The 16,131-nt window shown below is 38.0% G+C and overlaps 1 long non-coding RNA gene across 1 annotated transcript; it reads right to left on the reverse strand.

The window, feature by feature from the left end:
* Positions 1–4,807: 4,807 nt before the first annotated feature.
* Positions 4,808–15,984, reverse strand: LOC131393737 (uncharacterized). Its single transcript, XR_009215960.1, has 3 exons — positions 15,741–15,984; positions 8,028–8,162; positions 4,808–4,870 (listed from the first exon to the last, which is right to left on the reverse strand). It is a non-coding gene; the product is annotated as an uncharacterized LOC131393737 (long non-coding RNA).
* Positions 15,985–16,131: the final 147 nt, after the last annotated feature.

A 16,131-nucleotide genomic window follows, 5' to 3' on the forward strand; every position in this document is an offset into this window, starting at 1 on the left:
TGCCTAAGTATTCGTTAGACTTGAGATGTGTCTATCACCTTGCTCAGCAAGTGAGTTGTGAGCTGGATGAGTGAAAGGTCAAAGGAAAACTAGAGCAGCTGATTCTGCAAAGCCAGCAGAAGAAGAACGTTTGCAATGGATGAGGAACTCAGTCCCCACCATCACGGGGTACAAAGAATACAATAAGATGAGAACAATCCCAGACACTTGAACAAGTCCCAGTGCTGCCTAAAGATGGATAGGGTGGTCTGGACAGAGGTGAGCTTTCCACCACAGCAAATGATAGATGATATGGGAGAAGATTAAATGTTATCTCAAGAGTGGGACTAGTGATACTTAAGATCCTGTCCCATATGAATGTTTGACTATTCTGGACTAGAACAAAGGTTGAATATGACAAGATTCACTAAAGGGAAAAAAGAGCCATAATATATATGGCTGTTCACAGTCTCCCTGTTAATAGACCTTCCTGAGACTACATCATGCCTGATTTGTCACCCATTACCTGTCACCTCCAAATATTTTATCTGCCTTTATGGATTTTCAATATCACACCCAGCTGTGTCCACCGCAAACATGGCCTCTATTTCAAGTGTGTATCTCCTATGTCTAGATCCATCTCTCCATTGATCTCTTGGTTTCCCAAAAGGTCTCTGTATAATTTGAATTCACATTTGACTGAAAGAAATGGAAAACCTTACTACAATGGCTTAATCAATTGGGGGAGGGGTTCTTTACATCCCATGACCCAAGAGATCAGAGGTGATGGTTGCTTGCATTAGGCCCACGCCTCAGTGATGTCAGGGATGACATATGTCTCAATCTCTTGACTCTTCTTTTCATATAATGGCTACTTCAGTTTCAGCCAAAATAGTTAAAGGTAGTAAAAATGGGGAAGACAGGGAAAGGATAGCAATGGATGACTTATATTTACATCTTCTCATTGACTGAGACTTTGTTACATGGTCTCTTCCAGGCGAAATGGTGGCTGAAAATCCAATGAATAACTTTCACGGCCTGTATTTTAAAAGCAGGTGAGGAAAAGAGGGATTGAATTGAGTATTGGGTAAACCAGCCAACAATGCCTGCCTCATCCCACTCTGATGAGCCTTGCCTTCAAAGAGTTGGTAATCTATCAGAGGAGATGAAGTGAGATCACAAAAATAAGCATACCAGGTAGAAAGGGAGTCTCCATGTGACTGTAGAAGAGCCAGTCCAAAATGAATCAAATGAAGTGACAAATGAATCAGATTCAAAGGTGAGCAAATATGGTAAACTTTCATAGAAGAGGAAGGCTAGACTTGGAAGAAGTTTTTCAGGCAAGCAATGATGGAGAGGCTATGCAGATAATGATGCTAAGGCAGTGGCACATGCAAATCCACATGGCAATCAGATGCTAAGAATGGCAAGAAGCCAAGGATGGCTATGGCCTCAGGAGTACAAATAGGTGTTGGAAAACAGGAAAAGGACTAGCTCATGGAAAGCTATGAATGGCAAGTTAAGGAGTTTGAATGATTTTAAATAAATATAGCAAACCCTAATATTGCAGCCTTATCTCTGGTCACTCCAACATATTCACTCTAAGCTTGAGTCACATGTGACTCTTTACGGATCCCCAGACATAGGATGCCTGCCAGTAAGAAGGTCCCTCTGCCTTAAGTATTCTTCCCCCATGACTCTCTGGCCACATTTTACTTATCAAGAATCAGCTCAAGTGTCATTTCTCCTCTAGATGCTTTTCTCAACCCATCCCTAACACCTTAGCCCCACCCAAGCATGAATTCAATGCTCATTTTTCTGTACTCCCAAGACTGCTTACACATTCTTATTTTACATGACCCATCACTCCATATTGTAAAAACATGATTACGTGTCTCTATCCACACTAGATTGTAAGAATAAGGACGTAGTCAGTGTGCTGGATTTCTTTATTTCTAGCACCTAACATATTATCACATGAGTGAAGAACTGAAGGTTTTAATCAAAGGAACAATATGATTGAAGGCAAAATGCTCTTTAAGGGTATTTTCTGGCTTTCTTATTCTAAGAAGCTTATTGATATGATGGCTGCATTATATTAGATATGGTAGAATTATCTTTAAGTTTCTCTGTTTGCTATTTCTGAACATAATGTATTCCTTTAAGTCTTAAAACACCTTATAAATACAATTATTGTCTTGGTAGCACAGCAACAAAAACTTATTCCCGTTTGGAATTCCTTTTTAAATTCTTTACAAAAAATTTTAAAATGAAATACTGTGACTTGTATATTATTTATTAACTTAACAAATGGTTTTGAATGCCCACTATGGGCAGACTCTCTGCTAGATGTTGGGGCATGCATCAGTAAACTAAAAAGAAGTCATGACCCTATCCTCAGTAAGCCACTTGACCAATGGCAAAACAGATTGGTCAGCATTACCAGAATAGGGAAAAGGAGTAGCTAAGTTTGTAGAACATCTAAGGATGGTCTAGCACCTTGGAGCAGAAAATGAGAAGGAGCCGTGAAAGATATTCCTTGGTGTAGACTTTGCATAATAAAGTAGGAAAAGTGTGGAATTTAGGAGCAAGACAACCCTGGATTTGAACTTAGCTCCAGCATTTGCTAGCTATGTGGTGTGGGGCAAAATATTTAATAAGACTGAGCCTCATTTCCTTCATTTGTAAAAATAAGGACAGTGCACTTGAAGAGCGGCATACAAAATGCCACATGAGCATTCAATAAATAGTCATTGTTAAGTGAACATATTCTCACTCTTGATGTTATTTAACTCTACAGGCAACACTCTCTGGCATACAGGTACTAAAAAACCCATGTTACAGATGAGAAACCTAAAATTCAGAGAAGCTAAGAGTGTGCCCAAAATCACAGCTACTCATAGGCTGACTAGAGCCCAGGAATCTTTACTCTCAAGATCCTTTCCATGGCACCACACATCACTGCCCCAACATCCCAGGGATGGTCCCAGGCCCAAGCCATCTCTATCTACTTCCCTCAATCTCCTTCAAAATCGCAATGATAAGAGGACACTAATTATCTGAGATTCAAAGAAACTCATCACCCTGTAATTCCTCAGTCTCTACTCTTCTCCCAAGCCTTCCTTCTTAATGAACTCCCTGGGGGTGGTGGATGGAAAGACTGCCTGTCTCCTTGGGCTAAGATTATGTGCAAAGCAATCACCTCCTTCCAGGTCCCCAAGCTTCCTCATCATTCCAGTAAATCTGCAGAGGCCAGTGATAGTAGCTGGGGATGGGAGAAAGCCTCTTCTTCCTGATGCCTGAGGCTACATTGAAAGACTACTTCTCTAAAGGAAGAGAAAGAAGTGTCTGAGATGACAATCACACACACAGCTCTCAGGATGTAGAGAGTCCTGTCAGCTCCCACACCAAGTCTGGGTCTTTTCCTTCCTTGCCTGATAGGATAGCTCTGCCTGTCTCCCCAACTCCCATTCCCCGCTAATCACCAAGCCAATGAGGCTGACGAAAAGCTGCCTGGACTCTGGAATGGCCACCCTGGAGATCAACATCCTTTTTCTGAGTAAGTACGTGTTATCTTCCACCCTATCATTATACCCAAGTCCTACAAATCCTGGAGTATTAGAAACTGAGAAATCATTTTGTATGATGTCTTCTTTTTACAAGGATGAAATCTGAGACTCAGCATAGCTGATACTACAAACCAGGTCATCTGCCTAAATTTCCACTCCCATAGTCTCCACACTCCTCTGTTTCTCCTTCTCCATTTACATAACACCGAGAGAATTTGTTATTGGTAGGTAAGACCCTAAGGCAAGAGGTTCTGCACTGGGGAAGGGACAGATACAGCTGCTGTGATGCTGTCAGGTAGAACCCAGCTTCTTTTGGCCCAGCCTGACCTCTGGTGGTCCTAAAGCCAGGCCTGCTGAGGAAGGCTCTGGATTCTATGGTCTCACTCAACCTCTGAACATCTTCAGAACAACATGGGCTATGAGATTGTGGTATCACTTTCACATGACAATGGTAAGGGGAGATTGTGGTATTGGGTAAATCATTCTCTCTCTGAGCTTCAAGTTTTCCCTACATAAAGTGAGTATGTTGTTTTCCACTACAACTTCATAATATTTCTAATGCAGTAATTCAATCTGTAAAACACAAGGGTAGCAGAATTGCTCTGATTAAAGAGGAAGAGACCTGGAGTCTCTCCCATTCGTCATTCCCCTCAGCTTTCCAATCCCTCCTGGGGTGACCCTAAGTCTCCTAGGGAAGCACAGTTTGGAAACTTATGAAATGGATAAATTCTAAGGTCACTTCCATCTCCAACAACCTAGGATTTTACAAATGTCATTCTGTCTCCCACGAATTTACATTCTAAAAGGAAATACTTGACCATTACACAGGGAGCGTTAGCCACCCCAGCCAGTAGTTTAAAAAGGTGACTGTAGATGTTGAGATGACTTAATACTAAGTCCTATTAGGTAAGGATTGGAAAGAACTGGGGAAATTTCACTCAAAGAAGAAGCTTGGGGACATGGTCCCTGTTGTCAAACATTGGAGCAGCTATCATGGCATCTGATTCTTCTGTGTCACCAGTGCCTAGGCTGTCTCCTGGCTCTCAGTGAAAATTTGTTGAGTGAATTATACATCAATCAATCAAAATGTGAAAGAAAAACATATATAACATCACTAGCAAAGAGAAAATCAGCTAACAGGATGCTGATAACGCTGGGCTTAGTAGAATGCTTGGCTTTTGCATTTCAATCCAAGATATACAGATTTATCCAATTTTGATTACAAAGGGACAAGGGGCACAATTTGGGAGGCAGTGGACTCCATTTACCCGCAATATTTCAGCTGAATAACCTGGCATCTGTGTTCCTGGTGGTTTCGTGTTCTGGGGAGTAGAAGAGAAGAGAAATCTCCTGAGTTCTATTTAAGACCTGAGATTCTTCTTATTATTCATAGACTTCAGATGCAAAGCATTGAATTAACCACACATCTCAGTTCATGGCATATTGCCAACATGGCATATGAACCCCTTTTTCTTTTGTTTATTTGCTTCCTCACTCACTGATGAACTTTTATACCCACTCCTCACTCCCATTGCCCTGCTCCATTCTAACATGCTTAATGTTTGACTTTGTGTATGGATTTACTTGCTGTTTTGTTGCATTTTTTAATTATTTTTTAAGGCATACAATGCGATGTTTTGATATATATATATATCATGAAATGGTTAGCATTTTGCTGCATTTTTAATTTATATAAATCATCTTGTGCTATGGATCTCACTCATTTTCTTACTTTTTCACTCAGATTATGTTTTCAAAATCTATCAATGTTGCTGCAAGTAACTCTAGTCAGTTGTTTCTAAACAGATGCATTGTACCCTATGGTGTGCTTCTGTCACATTTACCAGCCTAATGACAGACATCCAAATTGCCATAAACTCCCCATCACAGCAAATGACAGTGTAGAAACACTCTCATCCATAAGCTTTTATTTGCCTGTGTTGGAATCTCCCTGGGATATCCATCTTGGATCAGAATTGTTGGGTTGTGGAATATTCATTAACTTGACTAAATCATGCCAGTTTTTTCTTCAGATAATGCACCAGTTTACATCCCAACCAGCAGTGCCCAAGCATCCCTATATTGCCACATCCCTAACAAGATTTTTCCTTATTCTCCTTTCTAATGTTTGCCAAGGTAACAAATGTAAAGTGAAATCTCATTGTTTATTTTTTCATTTCTCTGATAACCAATGGATTTGGGCACATTTTCAGATGCTTGTTAGCCTTTTGGCTTTCTTGCATATTTTTCTACTGGGATTCTCATATTCCTCTTGCTAATGTGAAAGTGATTGTTGCATATTCTAGATATTAGTACCTCAGCTGTTAAACATTACAAATATCATGTCCCAGTCTTTCATATGTCGGTTAGCTTTGTTCATAATCATGATATAATCAATTTGTTCTTGCCTTTTTTGTTTTATGATGTTGGGTGTCTTGTTTAAGAAAGTCTTTGCCTTCTAGCTCATAGATATTCTCCTATAGTTTTTTTCCATTGACTTTATAGATTCATGTGTCACCACAGATAAGTCCATAATCTATCTGATTCCTCCTTTATATATGATATTAGATAGCAATTCTCTTTGATTATCCTCAGTATAATGAGCCGGTTTTCCCAACACTTCTCAACATTCCATCCTTTCCCCTATTGGTTTTTAGCGCCACTATTTTCCTGTATTAAGTTGTAATATAAATGTAGGTCTCGTTCCAAGGTATCTAGTATTTTCCATTGGTCTTTCATCTGTCCCTGCACCTAAACTACAATGTTTTATTATTACGGACTTTTTTTTTATTATTAATCTCTAATAAGACAGGTGTTCTCTTTTTACTCTCCATTTTCAAATTTGACTTAGCTATTTTCTGATCTTTATTGTTACATGTAAATTTGAGAACAAATTTATCAAGGACTTCAAAAAAATCCAACAGATATTTTGATTGAGATTTAATTAAATTTATAGATTAATATGGGAAATTACATCTCTGTAATATTATTCATTCCATCCAAGAAGATGGAATTTCTCTCCATTTATTTTATTCATCTATATGCCCTTTGTTAGACTTAAAAATGCTTCCACATAGTAGTTTTGTGTTTCTTAGATAAATTAATTCCTGGAGCTTTAGAGTTTTTGCTGCAACAATGAATAGCAACTTATTTATTATTATGTATCCTGATTGGTTATTTCTAATTTAGAGACATGCTGTTGATTTTTTTAAGTTGATCACGTATCCAGCTACCTTGCTGAATTCACTTATTTGTTAAAATTTGTCAATTGATTCTGTTATTTTTTCCAAGGAGATTATTCTATCTTCTTTAAATAATGAAATTTCCTTACATTCCCTTCACTTCATTTTTCTTTTCTTAAAGTGTTAGTCAGGATTTCCAATACTATGTTAAACATTTGTGGTGATAATGGATGTCCTAATCTTTTTCTCATCTTAAAAGGAAGGTATCAAAGTTTAGCCGTTTAGCATAATATATGTGGTAGGGTTTTAGTATACATAGCTTTTACTAAATTAAGAATATTCCCTTCTATTCCTAGTTTGCTAACAGCTAACTATAGACAGGCACTGAACTTTGTAAAGTGATTGTTCTGTTTCAATTAAAATTATCACGTAATTTTTTTCTCATTTATTTTATTATTGTGGTGAAGCATATCGATGAAGTTCTCTGACGTTGAACCATCCTTGCATTACTGGGACAAATCCCGCTTGTTCATGATGTATTATTTTTAGTGCTATGTTGGATTCACTTAACTATTACTATATTTAAGACTTTGCATCTACATACATAAACAAAGTGGTCCATAATTTTCTTTTCTTTTCTTTTCTTTTTCTGGTTTTGGAGTCAGCCTTAAACTCATCTTGTAAAATTAGCTGGTAAGGCCCCCGTCTTCCCTCTGTTTTCTAGTTTCTGGAGCAACTTGCATAAAATAGAATCAGCTATTTTGAAAGTTTGGTATAATTCACCTTAAAACTATTTGGGTCCAAGGTTTTTTGAGAGGGGAGGTTTTTGACTTTTGTTTCTAATTTTGTTTACAATTGATTAGTTTATTCAAGTAATTCCTGTACATTTTGTATGTTTCTAGGAATTTATCCATTTCATCTAAATTTTCTAATTTAGTTCAGAAGACATTAAATCTCTGTTTTTCTGAAATAATTTCCCTTTTTTTGATTATTTTCTATGCATTCTTTATTTTCTGATTAGTCTTACCAAAGGTCTATTTCATTTCATAGGACCTGTGTATTAGTTTCTTATGGCTGCTGTAACAAATTACCATAAAATTGGCGGCTTAAAACAACAGAAATTTATTCTCTCACAGTTCTGGAAGCCAGAAGTCTAAAACCTTAAAATAAAGAGACTATCCTGGATAATCCAAATGGGCCCAGTGTAATCACAGGGTCCTTAAATGTGGAAGAGGGAGGCAAAAAAGGAGAGCCAGAGAGATGGCAGCATGAGAAGGACTTACCCATTGTTGCTTACTTTGAATATGGCCACTAGCCAAGGAATGTGAGCAGTCTTTAGAAGCTGGAAAAGGCAAGAAACTGGATTCTTCTGTGGATCCTTCTGTTGACACCTTGTCAACACCTTGATTTTTCCAACTTCTGACATACAGAACTGTAAGATAAAAATTTGTATTGTCTTAAGACACTAAGTTTATGGCAATTAATTACAGCAGCCATAGAAAGCTAATACACACTCCAATATGAATTATCCTAAAGAGCAGTAAATCCTTGATTTTCCTTCTCTTCTCAGGAAAGGCCAATTTGTCCTGTATTCACCCTGTTGCTCTTTCATCCCCTCCAGCTTAGTACTTACACTCCTTCCAGTGACAACTTCAGTCTCCTCCCCAAACACACTAGCCCTCTTACCCTCTGCCTGGCTTACTCTAGATTGAATCTGCTATTTTTCAGCTGTACAGAATTAGGTACAGAATACTAATAAGAAATATATAGTAGTATAAATAACATTTGCATTGAACATTGTAGATCTCAAACACTTTTCAAATATGTTACCTTATTTGAACTTAACAATAAACTTCTAGAGATGACATTTTATTTTCCCCATTTTTCAGATAAGAAAAAAATAGAAACATAGAAAAGTTCCCAAGGAGAAACAGCTAGTAAGTCTCTGAACCAGAACTACTTCCCAAATCATGAACTTTTCCCATTGACTCTCCTGATCCTAGGAGACTAGTCTCCCAGATACTAATGTAAAACCCACAGTCTTGCAAGGGGTGATATATCCGGTTCAATCTGTCAGCCAGTGTTTATTATGCAGCTATATGAATCAAGTACTATGTAATTCACTAGAAAACAATGGGGAGCAAAACAGACTTGGATGCCGCCTTGGTAGCACTTTCATCATGGATGTCTCCAGATGTTGTCCATGCCTAGTGGCCCCTTTCCTAGTGGAAGGTTCCAGATGTGTAGGCTGTGTACTATTAATCTGGTGTTGTTTTTATTTAAAAAAATTTTTTGAGGCAACGCTGATTTATAACATTATATAAATTTCGGTGTACATCGTTATATTTCAATTTCAGTGTAGATTACATCATGTTCATCACCCAAATACTAATTACCATCTATCACCATACACATAGGCCCAGTCACCCCTTTCACCCTCCCCCCTCCCCCTTCCCCTCTAGTAACCATGAATCCAATCTCTGTATCTATGTGTTTGTTTGTTGTTGTTGTTTTTGTTATCTTCTATTTATGAGTGAGATTATACAGTATTTGACTTTATTCTTCTGACATATTTCACTTAGCTTAATACCCTCAAGGTCCATCTATGTTGTCACAAATCGCAAGATTTCAACTTTTTTACAGCTGCATAGTATTCTATTGTGTATATATACCACGTCTTCTTTATCCATTCATCCCTTGATAGGCACCTAGGTTGTTTCCAAGTCTTGGCTATTGTGAATAATGCCACAATGAACATAGGGTTGCACATACCCTTACGCATGCGTGTTTTCATTTTCTTTGAGTAAATGCCAAGCAGTGGAATAGTGGGATTGTATGGCAGTTCTATTCTTAATTTTTTGAGGAATCTCCATACTGTTTTCCACAGTGGCTACACCAGTCTGCATTCCCACCAGCAGTGTATGAGGGTTCCCTTTTTTTCCACATCCTCTCCAACATTTGTTATTTCTTGTCTTGTTAATTATAGCCATTCTGAGGGGCATGAGGTGATATTGTAATTTTGATTTGCATTTCCCTAACAATTAGTGATGTTGAACATCTTTTCATGTGCGTGTTGGCCATGTGTGTATCTTCTATGGAAAAATGTCTATTCAGACCTTTTGGTCATTTTTTAATTGGGTTGTTTGTTTTTTTGTTGTTGAGATGTATGCATTCTTTGCATACTTTACATATTAACCCCTTATCAGATATGTGGTTTGCAAGTATCTTTTCCCAATTGTTAGGTTGTCTTTTTGTTTGGTTGATGGTTTCCTTTGCTGTGCAGAAGCTTTTTAGTTTGATGTAGTCCCATTTGTTTATTCTTTCTATTGTTTCTCTTGCCTGGTCAGACATAGTTTTTGAAAATATGTTGCCAAGACTGATGTCAAAGAGCATACTGCCTATGTTTTCTTCTAGAATTTTTATGGTTTCAGGTTTTACATTCAAATCTTTCATCCATTTTGAGTTTATCTCTGTGCAGGGTGTAAGATAATGGTCTACTTTCATTCCTTTGCATGTGGCTGTCCAGTTTTCCCAATACCATTTATTGAAAAGACTTTCCTTTCTCCATTGTGTGTTCTCAGCTCCTTCATCAAAGATTAGCTATCCATAGATGTTGGGTTTATTTCTGGGCTTTCAATTCTGCTCATTGATCTGTGTTCTGTTTTGGTGCCAGCATCATGGTGTTTTGATTACTATATCTTTGTAGTATATTTTGAAATCAGGGAGTGTGATACCTCCAGCTTTGTTCTTTTTTCTCAGGATTGCTTTGGCTACTTGGGGGTCTTCTGTTGTTCCATAAAAGTTTTAGGATTCTTTTTTCTATTTCTGTGATAAATGTTGTTGTAGCTTTGATAGAGATCTCATTGAATCTGTCGATTGTTTTAGGATGTATGGATGTTTTAACTATGTTAACTCATCCAATCCAAGAGCACGGAATATCTTTGCATTTCTTTGTGTCTCCTTCAATTTCATTAAATAACGTTTTATCATTTTCAGTGTGCAGGTCTTTGACCTCTTTGGTTAAATTTATTCCTAGTTATTTTATTCTTTTTGTTGCAATTGCAAATGGGACTGTGTTCTTTATATCTCTTTCTGCTACTTCATTATTAGTATACAGAAAGGCAACTGATTTTTGTATGTTGATTTTGTACCCTGTAACTTGACTGTATTCATTATTATTTCTAAAATTTTTTCATAGATTCTGTAGGGTGTTCTATATATAAAAGAATGTCATCTACAGATAGTGACAGTTTCACTTCTTCCTTACCAGTTTGGATCCTTTTTGTTTCTCTTTCTTGCCTGATTGCTCTGGCTAGGATTTCCAATACTAGGTTAAATAAGAGTGGCAACAGTGGGCATCCTTGTCTGGTTCCTGTTCTTAGAGGGAAAGTTTTCAGTTTTTCTCTGTTGAGCATGAAATTAGCTGTGGGTTTGTCATACATGCCCTTTATTGTATAGAGGTACTTTCCTTCTATCCCCATTTTATTCAGAGTTTTTATCACAAATGGATGCTGTATCTTGTCAAATGCTTTCTCTGCATCTATTGAGATGATCATGTGATTTTTATTCTTCATTTTGTTACTCTGGTGTATCACGTTGATTGATTTGTGAATGTTGAAACATTCATGAACCCCTGGAATAAATCCAACTTGATCATGGTGTATGATCTTTTTAATGTATTATTGTATTCGATTTGCTAGTATTTTCTTAAGGATTTTTGCATCGATGTTCATAAGTGATATTGGCCTGTAATTTTCTTTTTTTGTGCTGTCCTTGTCTGGTTTTGGTATCACGGTAATGTTGGTCTCATACAATGAGTTAGGAAGCTTCCCTTCCTCTTCAACTTTCTGGAAGAGTTTGAGAAGACTAGTTATTAAGTCTTCTTTGAATGTTTGGTAGAATTCACCAGGGAAGCCATCTGATCCTGGACTTTTATTTTGGGAGAGCTTTTTTATTACTGTTTCTATCTCCTTACTGGTGATTGGTCTATTCAAATTCTCTTTTTCTTCTTGATTTAGTTTTGGAAGGTTATATAATTCTAAGAATTTATCCATTTCTTCCAGATTTTCCAATTTCTTGGCATATAGCTTTTCTTAGTATTCTCTTGTAGTCTTTTGTATTTATGAGGTGTCCATCGTAATTTCTCCTCTTTCATTTCTGATTTTATTTATTTGAGACTTCCACTTTTTTCTTGGTGAGTCTAGCTAAAGGTTTGTCAATTTTTTTTATCTTTTCAAAGAAGCAGGCCTTAGTTTCATTGATTTTTCTATTGTTCTTTTGTATCTATTTCATTTATTTCTGCTCTGATTTTTATTATTTACCTCCTTCTAATGATTTTGGGCTTGTTTATCCTTCTTTTTCCAGTTCCTTTAGGTGCACTGTTAGATTGTTTATTTGTGATTTTTCTTGTTTGTTGAGGTGAGGCTGTATTGCTATAAACTTCCCTCTTAGAATTGCTTTTGCTGTATCCCATAAATTTTGGCATTTCATATTTTCATTTTCATTTGTCTCAGGTATTTTTTGATTTCTCCTTTGATTTCTTAGTGACCTGATAGTTGTTCAGTAGCATTCTGTTTCATCTCCACATATTTGTTGCTTTTCCAGTTATCTTCCTGTAATTGATTTCTAGTTTCATATTCTTGTGGTCAGAAAAGATGCTTGGTATTATTTCAGTCTTCTTAAATTTATTGAGACTTGTCTTGTGGCCTAATATGTGATCTATTCTGGAGAATGTTCCATGTGCATTTGAAAAGAATGTGTATTCTACAATTTTTGGATGGAATGTTCTGTATATGTCTAAGTCCATCGGGTCTAGTGTGTCATTTAAGGCCAATGTTTCCTTACTGATCTTCTGTTTGAATGATCTATCCATTGATGTAAGTGGAGTGTTCAAGTCCCCTACTATAATAGTATTACTATTTCTCCTTTTATGTCTGTTAATAATTGCTATATATATATAGGTGCTCCTATGTTGGTTGCATAGATATTTACAAGTGTTATATCCTCTTGTTGGATTGTTCCCTTTATCATTATGTAGTGCTCTTGTCTCTTATTACAGTTTCTGTTTTAAGCCTATTTTGTCTGATATAAGTATTGCTACCCCAGCTTTCTTTTCATTGCCATAAGCATGGAGTATCTTTTTCCACTTCTTCACATTGTTTGTGAGTGTCTTTAGATCTGAAGTGTGTCTCTTGTATGCAGAGTATATATGGATCTTGATTTTTATCCAATTAGCCACCCTATGTCTTTTGATTGTAGCATTTAGTCCATTGACATTTAAAGTAACTACTGATAAGAATGTACTTATTGCCATTTTGTTATTTTTTTCTGGATGCTTTATTAGTCCTTCCCTGTTCCTTTCTTCTTCTCTTGCTCTCTTCTCTTGTGGTTTGGTGGCTTTCTTTAGTATTATGTTTGGCTTCCTTTCTCTTAATTTTTTGTGTATTTATTATAGGTTTCTGGTTTATGATTACCATGAGGTTCATATATAATAACCTACATATATAGCAATCTGTATTAAGTTGATGGTCTCTTTAGTTTGACCTCTTGCTAAAAGCTCTACTCTTTGACTCTCCTCCTCCCATGTTTTATGTTTTTTACATCATATTTGCTCTCTTTTTTGTGTGCATGTATCCATTACCCTCTTATCATGGAAAAAGGTAATTTTCACACTTTTGTTTTTGACCTTCATATTAGCGTCATAGTTTGATCTGCTACCTTTACTGTATATTTTCCTTTACCAATGATTTTATTTTATTTTTTTACATTTTTCTTATTGCTATTTGTGGTCTTCTCTTTTCCACTTAAATAAGTCCCCTTAGCATTTCTTGTAAGACTGGTTTCTTGGTGATAAACTCCTTTAACTTTTGCTTCTCTGGAAAACTCTTTATCTCTCCTTCCACTCTGAATGATAACCTTCTGAACAGAGTATTCTTGGTTATAGGTTTTTTTCCTTTTAGCACTTTAAATATATCATGCCACTCCCTTCTAGCCTGTCAGATTTCTGCTGAGAAGTCAGCTGACAGCCTTATGGCGTTTCTTTTGTATGTAACTTGTTGCATTTCTCTTGCAGCTTTTAGGATTCTCTCTTTATCTTTAATTCTGGACATTTTAATTAAAATGTGTCTTGGTGTGGGACTTTTTGTATTTACCTTATTTGGTCCTCTCTGTGATTCCTGTACCTGGATGTCTGTTTCCTTCCTTAGGTTAGGAAGGTTTTCAGCTATTATTTCTTCAAATAGATTCTCTGCCTCTTTGTCTCTCTCTTCTCCTTCTGCGACACGTATAACATGGATGTTAGCGCGCTTGATGTTGCCCCAGAGGTCCCATAAACTGTCCTCATCCTTTTTAATTCTTTTTTCTTTTTTCTGTTCAGCTTGGATGACTTCCTCTAATCTTTCATCCAGCTTGCTGAACCGTTCTTCCATATCTTCTACTCTACTATTGTTTCCCTCTAGTGAATTTTTCATTTCCATTATTGTATTCTTCAGTTTTGATTGGCTCTTTTTTATATTTTCCAATTCTGTTGAAGTTCTCACTGTATTCATCCATTCTTCTCCCAAGATCAGTGAGCATACTTATGACTATTAGTTTGTACTCTTTATCAGGAAGATTGCTTATCTTGCTTTCATTTAGTTCTTTTTCTGAGAATTTGTCTTGTTCCCTTATTTGGAACATATTCCTTTGTCTCTTCATTTTGCCTCTTTCTCGGTGCTTGTATCTATGTATTAGGTAGACCAGCTACATTTCCCTATCTTGGAGAAATGGCCTTATGTAAGTGATGCCTTATGAGGCCCAGCAGTGATCTTCCCTCTTGTCACCAGTTCCAAATGTTCCAGGAGTTTCCTGAATGTGGGTTACACGTGTCCTTCTGTTGTGGTGGGGTTTCTCTTGCTTCAGGTGCTCAAGGAGACTAGGCTGTTGCCTTGGTCAGCTGACTGAAATGCTCAGATGTGTGTGGCTGCTATGGTCCTTTCAGTCACTTTATCAGGGAGGGGGAGCCCAGCACAGTTGGCTGCAAGGTCTAATAGCACATTCCAGCTGGAGTTCTTCTGTTAAGTGAGTAGGACCCCAGCATGGATGGTTGCCAGGCTCACGGACTTACAATTGCCATAGGACTCTGGCCTGCAAGGCTATTGTCAGCTCCCTCAGTAGTACAGCTGGGTGGGGCCAGCCCCAGGTGTGGCAGCACAAACTGTTTCAGGCATTGGGAGGTGGGTCTTATCCCCTATGTGACTGCTTGATAAGGACAAGTCTGCTGCAGCTGACAAGCCCCATTGCCTGCAGGCCCACACATCCTGTCAATGAAGTCCTGCCCCATGCACATGCCCCACCCCGTGGAAGCAGACCCATGCTGCAGAGGACCCACATACTCTGCCAATGCAGGCTTGCCCCTCACACGTGCCCTGCAACACAGACGTGGACCCACTTGCCCGACTGCAGAGGTCACACACCCCCAGCCTACAGGCCCACAATTTGCCTGAAGTCTTTCTGACAGGTGTAGCCAGTCCCTAGGGTGGGCTGCCTGCCCTTGCTGAGCTGGATTAAATTGGTGCTCTAGTGGATGAGGCAGACCCTCACACTAACAGGTCAGGGAAAGAACTCCAATGGCATCTGCCAGCATCTGTGTCAGCACGCCTGTACTAGGTCACAATAATGGCTGCCACCAATGTCTGTCCCTGGGGAGGTGGTCGCAGCCACCTCCTGCCTCACCAAGATGCACCCAGAGCCTATCAAATGAGTCTCTTTTTGCCAAATGACTGTGCATCGTTTTTCCTTATGATTATAGGCTGCTTTCCAAATTGGGTGAATTTCTGCATGGGCCCTTTAAGAGCAAGCTTTTCTTTCTCTTATCTTCAATAGCCTTTCTGGGGGTATTTCCCATTATATTTAATAGCCAGCAAAGCCAGATATTATGACACTCATTTTGATTGTGCTGAGTTCAAAAGCTGCTTATTGTGGCAGAGCTCTCCAGCTCAGAACCCCCATTCCTCCCAGGAAAGCTTCTTACCTAAGTGTGCTCCCAGTCATGAAGTGCTGTGGCTTTTTCCTCTCCAGGAAGGAATTTATGCTTCTTCCACCTCAGTCAGCACTGTCCCTCGTTGTAGGGGTTTTTTAATCCAGTTGACGGTTCTTTCTTAGGGGTAATTGTTCCAAGGGTAGTTGTAAATTTGTTGTGTCCATGGGAACAGGTGAGTTAAGAGTCATCCTATGCCACCATCTTCCCAGCCACAACATACCAACTCCTATGGGATGCAGCAAAAGCGGTACTAAGAGGGAAATTTATAACAATACAGGCCTACCTCACAAGCAAGAAAATCTCAAGTAAAAATCTTAAACTAGACCTAAAAGAACTAGAAAAAGAAGAAAAACAAAACCCAAAGTCAGCAGAAGGAGGGAAA

Source organism: Diceros bicornis, chromosome 28 (assembly GCF_020826845.1).
Source record: "Diceros bicornis minor isolate mBicDic1 chromosome 28, mDicBic1.mat.cur, whole genome shotgun sequence".
NCBI classification, from domain to species: domain Eukaryota; kingdom Metazoa; phylum Chordata; class Mammalia; order Perissodactyla; family Rhinocerotidae; genus Diceros; species Diceros bicornis.